General features: G+C 39.1%; 1 protein-coding gene across 1 annotated transcript in view; it reads left to right on the plus strand.

The window, feature by feature from the left end:
• Positions 1 to 10,873, plus strand: part of LOC118735300 (adenylate kinase isoenzyme 5) — a 163,203-nt gene that overhangs the window by 61,916 nt on the left and 90,414 nt on the right. The gene's annotated exons all lie outside the window — the stretch shown is intronic.

Genomic DNA, 10,873 nt, shown 5'->3' on the forward strand with positions numbered 1-10,873 from the left:
TTCCAAAAATGTATATTATTCTTATTTGTCGTCTGAAAATTATTGTAAATATCAATTTTGAGTGAATTATCTTCAGTAGTTACTAAAATATCGCAGTTTTCGTATTTCTGGAAATTACCGTTATATGGGAAATGGGCGTGGTTACTGTCCGATTTCGCCCATTTTCAATACCAACCTACCTTGGATTAACGGAAAGCTACATACCAATGTTGAGATATCTCAATTTTTGCTCGAGTTATCGTGTACACGGACGGACGGACAGACGGACAGACGGACCGACGGACAGACGGACGGACGGACGGACAGACAGACATGGCTTAATCGATTTCTCTATTCATTCTGAGCATTTATTTATACATTTGTCTATATCTATCTCGATACGTTTTGGCTGTTACAAACAACCGTTATGTGAACAAAATTAATATAGCCTTGTGCACAAGTGCGCTCGGGTATAAAAAGAGCCACACTTTGCTAAGCAAAGAGCCGCATTTGGCTCAAAGAGCCGCGTTTTCACACCGTTGATATATAGCATGCTTGTTGTTGTTTAATGCGTTCAAACAACAACGAAATTAGCCAATCATGCTATTTATGCTATCTACGTACCATGCTAGACAGTATGCACCGAATCGTGAATACCCCTATAGTATTTAAGTTGCAAGCACCGTTGCCACTTGAGCAATATAATTCCGATCCAAAATAAATCAAAAAAGGGCCATTTCTATGAAGAAGAGACCAAACATTTATTACCATTTAAATTATATAGGTGCGTTTTTCGCGACTATTTTTTTAAACACCCACTTCGATATTTTGTGGAAAATGCCCTGAAAAATTGAGCCCATAATATTAAATTAAGTGCTCGGCCAAGTAGTGCAAAGATTTCCCGTTTAAAATACACGTAAGCTAACTATGATTTTTTTTCTTCAAAATACTACAGCTCAGAGGCATTTTATTTAGATGGAATTTTATTTGCTACGCCAAATGGACACTTTTGTATAGCATTAAATTCTGAAGAAATCCTATCATTGACATTGACATTAAGAAAAAAACAATGAAAGTTTATGTGTATTTTGAACAGCAAATATTTGCACGCTTCGGTCGAGCACCTAATAGTAATAATAAGGACTACAATTGTCAGGGAACTTGTTTTAGGTATTTCCCACCAAATTTAGAAGTGGGAGTAAAAAATCACCCTAATATGCATACATACATGTGTAGTATGAGAATGTAGTTTTTTTATTTTTACTGGGTTGGAGCTGCTTCGGCCGATAGAATTAAAAAGCGAAAAAATTAAATTTTCCTTTTACCCTCCTACGCGTTTCAACGCTCTCGCGTCTTCATCAGGGAGTCTTTAATCGAAAAATAAAAACAAATAAACAATAAACATGATTAGCAAGTAAAATTCGCTGATGCAAAAACAATAAACATAGTTAACGACAATTACTTTACACTAATTCTGACTTTGAACTCAGATTTACATAAATATTATTGGCAAAAATTGTTTAACAAACGATAAACGTTAGCACCATTTTAAGTATCTTTTCAACAATATTACCAAATTCGAATCCTATATTCTTATTTATATTTGTTATTGGTTACAGCTGCATACACGTTGTTGGTGTTATCTACGTTCTCTTTAAAGTTGATCGCATTCTCAAGTCTTTGTTGTATACGTAGGCTTTCTAATGTGATTCTCCTTTTTACCCCTCTTTCGATGTCCAAAATTCTCGTATTCCCGAAGTCCGCAAAGTGTTCATGCTTCTTCAAGTGTTGTGCCAGTGCTGTAGTCATCTTTTTGTTTCTCTCATCCGCTTTATGTTCGCTTATTCTTGTACCCAATGATCTTTTTGTTGTGCCTACGTAGCATTTGTTACAGCTTTCGGTATCATTCCCTTACATTCTATTTGATACACCACATTATGTTGTTGTTCCTTCAGAATTCTGTCTTTTGTTTTAGTGTACAGTTTGCTTATTGTGTTGTGCGGTCTGTGAGCATATGTAATATCTTCATTCTTGATTGTTCTCCTGAGCGCCTGGTTATTTGTTAGTCCTGGTACGTAAGTTACTCCAATGTACTTTTTATTGTTAGTTGTGTTGTTAGCCTGAAGATCTTTATTTTGATTTGTTTGTTTACTTTTGTTTATCGTCGTTTCTATTAAATTGTTAACTAGCGCTTGCGGGTAGCCGTTTTTGCGCAGAATGCTTTTAATTTTATTTTTGTTCTCCTCCGCGAACTCGTTGTTGCTTAGTATGTACACCTTTTTGATCAGGCTAGCAGCGGTGTTTATTTTCTGACTCCATGGGTAATTTGAATGGAAATTAATAAGTCTACCCGACGCGATGGATTTCGCATACCAGTTTAGCAATATTGTATTCCATTTTCTATGCACCTCTATGTCTAGGAAGGCAATTTTATTGTCTTTCTCTCTTTCAACCGTAAATTTAATTTTTGTGTTTTGTGCATTCAATACTTTTAGTATGTCTTCCGCGTCCTTTGTTTTTATTATTGCAAACACATCATCTACATATTTACTTATGTATTTTATATGTATGTATGTCAGTTTGTTTCAATTCAGTTATACTGTCGTCTAATATTTTGTCAAGTACAATATCCGCTATGGTCGGAGATAATGGGTTACCCATTGGCATACCATATGTTTGTTGGTAAAGGGTGTTATTATATGTAAAATAATTGTTGTCTCGCAAACAAAACTCTAGAATATTTTGGAATTGTTTTCGTTCAATGTTTGTGTGATTTTTTAGTTGTGTCGGGATGTTTGTAAACAAAGATACGGCATCAAATGATATTAAAATCTCGTCATAAATCTCGACAGTAAAAACTGTCATATTTTTTAGTTTTTCTTTTAGTTGAAATGAATTTCTTATGTTATATTCGTCTGATGTTAAGTTTTTTAAAATGTTTCCAATATGTTTCGACAGTTTGTAGCAAGGTAAATTCGTGGATGAAGATATTGGTCAAAGTGGTGTGTTCGTCTTATGAATTTTTGGTAGTCCATATAGTCGAGGTGCATTTGCCGCTGCGCATGTCAAGTAGTATTTTTGTTTGATGTCAATTTGTTTCTGCTTGTATAAGTTATTTATTATATTGTTATTTTTCCTCAATAGTTGAGTAGGATCGTTCCTCATAGTTTTGTAAGTATTTTTATCATTTAGCAGTTCTCGCATTTTGTCTTCATATTCTTCTTTATATAACATAACCGTTTTATTGCCTTTGTCCGCCTGTGTTATTATTATTTCATCCTTATGTCGGTTTATAAATTTTTGGGTGTTCGCATATGGTTGCAATATAAACTTTTCTTTGCTATTGTTTTTAATTTTATCCTGAAACTTGTTTATTTTTGCTGCGATGTTGCTTCTAGCCATATCCTTTTCCCTTACGTCCATAATCTCCGTATGCCTTGTTCCAGGTCGGCCTGGTAGTTTTTTTAAGATTACAAACCGAGAGTGACATACATATTGTAATATGTCTACACCCACACATGTATACTAATTTTGCTACTCCCTCTCAATCCAAAACATTCTTAGATCCTATTGCTTTCAAGTTATGTATGTATGTATGTATATATAACGCAAATAATGGATCGACTTTCTGCTGGAAACTCTATTCCCAATCTAATACCTCGAGTATACATATCGCGCCCATTCTTAAAACGTGTGTTAATTCAATAATTGTCAGTTTTGATATTGTGCGATAAAACAATTCAAAGGCGGAATTTTTACCTTCTTTTTTCATATGATTAACATGTTCTAAATAATAGTACTTCCCGTTTTCTGAAAAACACATACAGAATTTTGAATTGATATGCTCTTGAAGAATGTATCGCAAATTTTGCGAACAAAAGGGTTAAAACGAAAAACATTTTTCCGTGTACATATATACATGTATGTATACTACATTTCGCAAAAATAAATTAATTTCTGCTCCTATCTATCTTCTATGTACGTGTATATCGTTAACTTAATACATAAAGACCCTATTAAAATATATATTTTTTTTTTACAGAGTACTTAAAAAATTTATAAAACACTCGGTATTATATTGAAGACTGTAAATAATTTTATGAAGTAGCAGTTATTTTAGTTATGGGTTTAATACAAGTAATATTAACCCATAGTCACCATAGCTATTTTTTCTCAGTTTTCTCAAGCACTTTTGTTCACAGAGTCAATGGTTATCAACTGAAGTTTAGTTTCCTAAAAGCAGTGGAAAACCGCAATCTTCTGCTTATCAGCGGACATAAGTTTATTATTATAACCCTTTTAAAATTGTATTTATTCTTCTTCTTCTTTTTTGGCGCTGTAACCGCCTAAGCGATTTTGGCCGAGTTCAGCAAAGCAGGCCAGTCGTTTCTCTTCTGTGCCAACTGACGCCAATTGGAAACGCCAAGTGAAGCCAAGTCCTCCACCTGATCTTTCCATCGCAGTGGGGGACTCCCTCTTCCTCCGCTACCACCAGCGGGTTCCGAGTTGAATACTTTCAGAGCTGGAGCGTCGGTGTCCTTTCGAACGACATGGCCAAGCCAGCGGAGCCGCTGTATTTTAATTCGCTGCACTATGTCCATGTCGTTGTAAAGCTCATACAGCTCATCGTTCCGTCGTCTGTAGTACTCGCCGTCGCCAACACGAAAAGGCCCGTAAATATTCCGCAAAATCTTTCTCTCGAACACTCCAAGAGCCGCCTCATCGGATGTTGTCGTTGTCCATGCTTCTGCGCCATATACCAGCACGGGCATGATGAGTGACTTATAGAGTGTGGTTTTCGTATGTCGAGAGAGAACTTTACTTCTGAATTGCCTACTCAGTCCAAAGTAGCACTTGTTAGCAAGAGTGATCCTCCGTTGGATTTCAATGCTGACATTATTATCGGTGTTAATTCTGGTTCCCAAAAAAATGAAATTCTCTACTTTCTCGAAATTGTAACTGTCAACAGTGACGTGGGCGCCAAGGCGCGAATGTACTGACTGTTTGTTTGATGACAGGAGATACTTCGTCTTGTCCTTCTTTACCACCAGATCCATTCGCTTTGCTTCCTTATCCAACTTGTAAAAGGCAGAACAGACTTCGCGGTTTTTAATACGGATGATATCGATGTCATCGGCATAAGCCAGCAATTGCACGCTCTTGTAGTAAATTGTTCCTGAGCGGTTGAGTTCTGCAGCTCTTATTATCTTCTCCAACATCAGATTAAAGAAGTCACTTGAAAGGGAGTCGCCCTGTCTGAAACCCCGTTTTGTGGCGAACGGCTCGGAGAGGTCTTTCCCAATTATGACGGATTTGGTGGTATTGCTCAACGTCATTTTACACAGCCGTATGAGTTTTGAGGGGATGCCAAATTCAGACATAGCGGCGTATAGGCAACTCCTTTTAGTGCTGTCAAAAGCGGCTTTAAAGTCGACAAATAGGTGGTGAGTGTCGATCCTTTTCTCGCGGGTCTTTTCCAAAATTTGGCGTATTGCGAATACCTGGTCTATGGTGGATTTACCAGGTCTAAAGCCACACTGATAAGGCCCAGTCAGTTCATTGACGGTGGGCTTCAGTCTTTCACACAATACGCTCGATAACGCTCATCGACTGAGCGCTCGCGTTCTTCTTCTCCACAACTTTCCATGCTGCTACCATTTAGTAAAGCGGAAAAGTGTTCCCTCTATAACTTAAGTACGCTCTGGACACCGGTTACTATGTCGCCATTGTTGTTCTTACAGGAGTACGCCCTAGTCTTAAAACCTTCCTTAAGTCGCCTAACTCTGAGGTAAAATTTTCGGGCATTCTTCCTGTCGGCCAGCATTTCAAGCTCTTCGCACTCACGTATTTCGGCCTCTCTCTTCTTATTGCGGCATAGGCCTCGCTTCCTTCTTCAGATCCCTATAGCGGTCCCACATAGCGCGCGTTGCGCCCGATCCCAGCGTGGCCCTGTAGGCGGCATCTTTTTTCTCTGCAGCCTCCTGACACTCCTCATCGTACCATTTGTTCTTTCGGGCTCGCTGAAATCCGACTACTTCTTCGGCGGCGGTACTTAATGAGCGGGAAATGTGGTTCCACTGCTCGCATATATCGGTTTGTTGAAGAGTGCTCTCTGAGAGCAGGTGTGAGAGTCGAGTAGCGAAAGCGCTGGCTGTCTGTTGTGATTGCAGCTTTTCGACGTTAAGCTTTCCTTGCATAGTTGGAACACATTTTTTGCTGCACAGCGGCGGGTGCGTATCTTGGCTGCAACAAGATAGTGGTCCGAGTCGATGTTTAGGCCTCGGAGTGTGCGTATGTCTAAAACACTGGAAGCTTGCCTTCCGTCTATCACAACATGACCGATTTGGTTTCTCGTTTTTCGATCCGGAGACGGCCACGTAGCTTGATGGATATTTTTATGCTTGAACCTAGTACTGCATACTACCATGTTTCGGGCCCCGGTGAAGTCGATCAGCTTCAATCCGTTGTTGGACGTTTCGTCGTGGAGGCTGAATTTTCCGACGGTGGTTCCAAAGATCCCTTCCTTGCCCAACCTGGCATTGAAGTCGCCAACCACGATTTTGATATCGTGGCGGGGGCAGCGCTCATACGTGCGCTCCAAGCGCTCATAGAAGAGATCCTTGGATGCCTCATCCTTCTCTTCCGTCGGGGCATGGGCGCAGATGAGCGGCATGTTGAAGAATCTCGCTTTGATGCGGATAGTGGCTAGACGCTCGTCCACCGGGGTGAACGACAGTACTCGGCGACGGAGTCTCTCTCCCACCACAAATCCAACTCCGAATTTGCGCTCCTTTACATGGCGGCTGCAGTAGATGTCGCAAGGCCCAAGACTTTGCTTGCCTTGCCCCGTCCAACCCGTTTCTTGGATGGCGGTGATGTCAGCATTTGTCCTTACGAGGACATCAACCAGCCGGGCAGAGGCACCTTCCCCATTAAGGGTCCGGACATTCCAGGTGCATGCCCTCAAGTCGTAGTCCTTTAAACGTTTGCCGTGGTCGTCATCATAAGGGGGGGTCTCATCCGAGGCTTTGCCTTGCGTCTTCACTGGAAGTGGCTTTTACAACCCATTGCTGGGACGGCGGTGGTTTCGCAACCAAATACACGTTTATATAGCGAGCCGCTTGCTCCAAGCATACACCCGCTTGCAGCCGCACCTACTATTGAACAGACGCTGCAGACTTCAGTGAGCCCTTAAACCGAATAAGTCGGAGTGGCCCCACCGAAGCTCCCTCTCTTTCTGCCGTGACCCAAGGCTCCACTCGGATTGGTTACCGCATCTCGCACATGGGTTGCTCACGTTGCCCAGATAGCCCGATCACTTTAGACCAAAATCGACGTAAGATTAAAAGAAATTTTTTGACGCAGTTAGGTGTCTCCTGTTTAGGTGAACACAAAATCAAAATTTTTCACCCAATTGCGATATGGGAAGTGTCCGCCATCTTGGATTTTATGTTTTTTACGATTTTCGCGCGAATTTCGCATTTATCGCGAAAAAGGTAATAAAAATTTGTTGAGAATTCGATACCTTTCATGTGCCTAGAAATTTGTTTAAACAATTATTTATTGCTAATAATATGCAAAAGTGCCCAAAATTAAGCAAGTGGCGCGGTTTTTTCGAATTTTGAGCAATTTCTTTTTGAAATAAGTGGCACATTTAAATGGCGAAGTTGTAGACGACGAAATTCCAATAAACGCATTATTTATATGTTCACGTACGACGTGTAGATCTCGACCAATAACGCGCTCAATGCAGCGGCAAGGGAGAAGCTACTCAAAACTTTTTTCCACACCACCTCAGAGGTAAAGCTATTCGCGCGTTTTATTTTTATGTGGTTTCACCAGTAGTCCTAATCCACACATAGTTATTTTCGCCACAATAAAACTCTTTAGAATCAGAGAAAAGTCGAATTGATAACAGGACAAAAACTATTTGCTAAATACAGTATCAACTGACTGAAAATAGTCATTCATGGGCTTGGCCGAAAACACGACCTCCGAGATACTGTGAAAAAAGTTTTGAGTAGCTTTCCCCTTGCCGCTGCATTGAGCGCGTTGCTGGTCGAGATCTACACGTCGTACGCGAACATATAAATAATGCGTTTATTGGAAATTTTGACCTCTACAACTTTGCCATTTAAATGATCAAAATTCGAAGAAGCCGCGCCACTTACCTAATTTTGGGCTTTTTTGCATATTATTAGCAATAAATAATTATTTAAAAAATGATAGGCACATGAAAATTGTATTCCCTATAGGGAATCGGACTCTACAAATTTGTTCACTGCCGTTTTCGCGGGAAGTGCAAAATTCGCGCGCAAATCGTAAAAAACACAAAATCCAAGATGGCGGACATTTCCCATATCGCAATTGGGGGAAAATTTTTAATTTCGTGCTCACCTAACCAGGAGACACCGAACTGCTTCAAAAAATTTCTTCCTGGAATTTTTTCGTTGAAAAAATCTAACGCAAAATTCGGGCGTAAATCGTGAAAAGCACAAAATCCAAGATGGCGGACATTTCCCATATCGCGATTGGGGGAAAAATTTTTTGTTTTGTGTTCACCTAACTGCATCAAAAAATGTATTCCTAGAATTTTTCCATTGAAAAAATCTAATGCAAAATCCGCGCGTAAATCGTAAATCACACAAAATCCAAGATGGCGGACACTTCCCATATCGCAATTGGGGGAAAAATTTTCATTTTGTGTTAACCTAAACAGGAGACACCTAACTGCGTCAAAAAATTTCTTCCCGGAATTTTTTCGTTGCAAAAATCTAAAGTGATTGGGCTAAGAGTGCGCGAACGAGGACGCAAGAGTCGAGATTGAGTATAGCCATGCAACTGTAACTGCATACCCAGCGCAACGACTATACCCCATTGCACTCCATAAAAAATAGTATTTATATTTATGACCGGTGTTTTAATCCTTCATCCCTTACTGCTAATGCACAAATTAATTTTTATACTCGTTCTATCAGTTCTACTACATGGCATTAAAATGATGTGCATTAAGGTGGTCCAAAAATTCACGTGAAAAAGTAAAGTCGGAATTTCTATGCTGTACCCCTAGAATTGTTCTATACCGAAAATATATACCCTATTTTTTGTTTTGAAATCAAAAAATATTTAGACGTCGCTCAAAGCGCTCAAAGTTTTCCATGTATTTTATATGGGGGAAAAACCAATTTTCGTGGAAATGGTATAGAATTCTTTCAAGTCAATATTTTTTGATCGGAATACTCTGTTTCTCTCCAGAAAATGGGGGAAATGGAGGGATAAATAAAAAATCTCTGGTATTAAAAAATGGTTAAAAAAACAACTGGGGATTGTTGTTGGAAATCTCCTGAAGAGAATCACAGTTTTCCGATCGAAAAATATCGATTTTAAAGAATTCCATACCATTTCTACGAAAATCTGTTTTTTCCCATATGTATAAAATACATGGAAACCTTTGAGTTACCTCTAAATATATTTTGATTTCAAAATAAAAAATGAGGGTATATTTTTTGGATATAGAACAATCCTAGGGGGTAGAGCATTAAAATTCCGACTTTACTTATTTTGGACCACCCTAATGTGCATGCAACCATTTTTTTGTATAACCGTGTTCTTTGTTTGTAAGTGGTTGAGAAAAACTATAGTTTACATATTAAGAAAAACTACATATATGTAGTTTACATATACTTATATAGCTAACATATCGCTATTTAAAGTGCAAAACCGCGTTTCAACAAAATGCCAAACCGCGTAAGTGAGGTTTTTTCGCTCATTTCGCGAGATACTTAAATTTTTCGTGTAGTACAAAATGATACATGTTAAAGAGAAAATATTCATCTATGTATGCGGTGGCAGCCTTTAAATTGTGATCGAAAATATTGAAACATTTTGGGGTCAAAAGAGCTTAAAGAATAAGTAAGAAAGTCTAAGTTCGGGCGGAGCCGAACATTAAATACCCGGCGCAAGTATTAAATATATGTTTTTTCACCTTTCCGAAAGCTACCGCTAGATGGTAAGCCGGGGTGTATCAATTTTGTGTAAATTGGCGTCCTTAAATTTCGAAATATTGCAGTTTCAAGCATTTCTGAAATTTACCGTTATATGAAAAGCGGCCGTAATTTTAGTCCAATTTCAATAATTTTCAACGTTTTGCTTTTATGCGGCAAGGACAATAAAAATACCGAGTTTGGCACAAATTGGTATAACGGTTACCGATATACATATATGTGATCATAAGTGGGCGGTGCCACGCCCATTTTCCCAAATTTTACCGTAAACGTATTTCTTGGTAAAGAATTGCTGCAAGCATCAATTTTGAATAAACTAGGTTTTTATTTACTGATTTATCGAAGATTTTGTATTTCTCTAAATTACCGTTATATGGGATGTGGGCGTGGTTATTGTCCGATTTTTCAAATTTTCGGCCATTTAGTATGCTGTATCAAGGCCAACAACTGTACCAAGTTTGGAAGAAATTGTTGCAGCGGTTATCAAGATATACACATGTTACCATAAGTGGGTTTACGGTTGTTTGTAACAGCCAAGGCGAATCGAGATAAATTTAGACAAACGTATAAATAAATGCTCAGAATGAATAGAGAAATCGATTCAGCCATGTCTGTCTGTCCGTCCGTCTGTCCGTCCGTGTACACGATAACTCGAGTAAAAATTGAGATATCTCAACGAAGTTTGGTATGTTGGTTTCAGTTAATCCAAGGTAGGTTGGTATTGAAAATGGGCGAAATCGGACTGTAACCACGCCCACTGAAATAGATGACCTTACTTTGCCATCAAGTGCTTAGCCTTATATAGATTGTGCTGTGGACAGAGCTCTCAAGAAAGCCGCCTATCCAATCTAATCTTGTCTTGTCACTATGGGTAAGTGCCAAAGAGCAAG

The sequence above is a fragment of the Rhagoletis pomonella genome, unplaced genomic scaffold (assembly GCF_013731165.1).
Source record: "Rhagoletis pomonella isolate Grant_MI unplaced genomic scaffold, Rhpom_1.0 Rhpom_scaffold_00003, whole genome shotgun sequence".
Lineage (NCBI taxonomy): Eukaryota > Metazoa > Arthropoda > Insecta > Diptera > Tephritidae > Rhagoletis > Rhagoletis pomonella.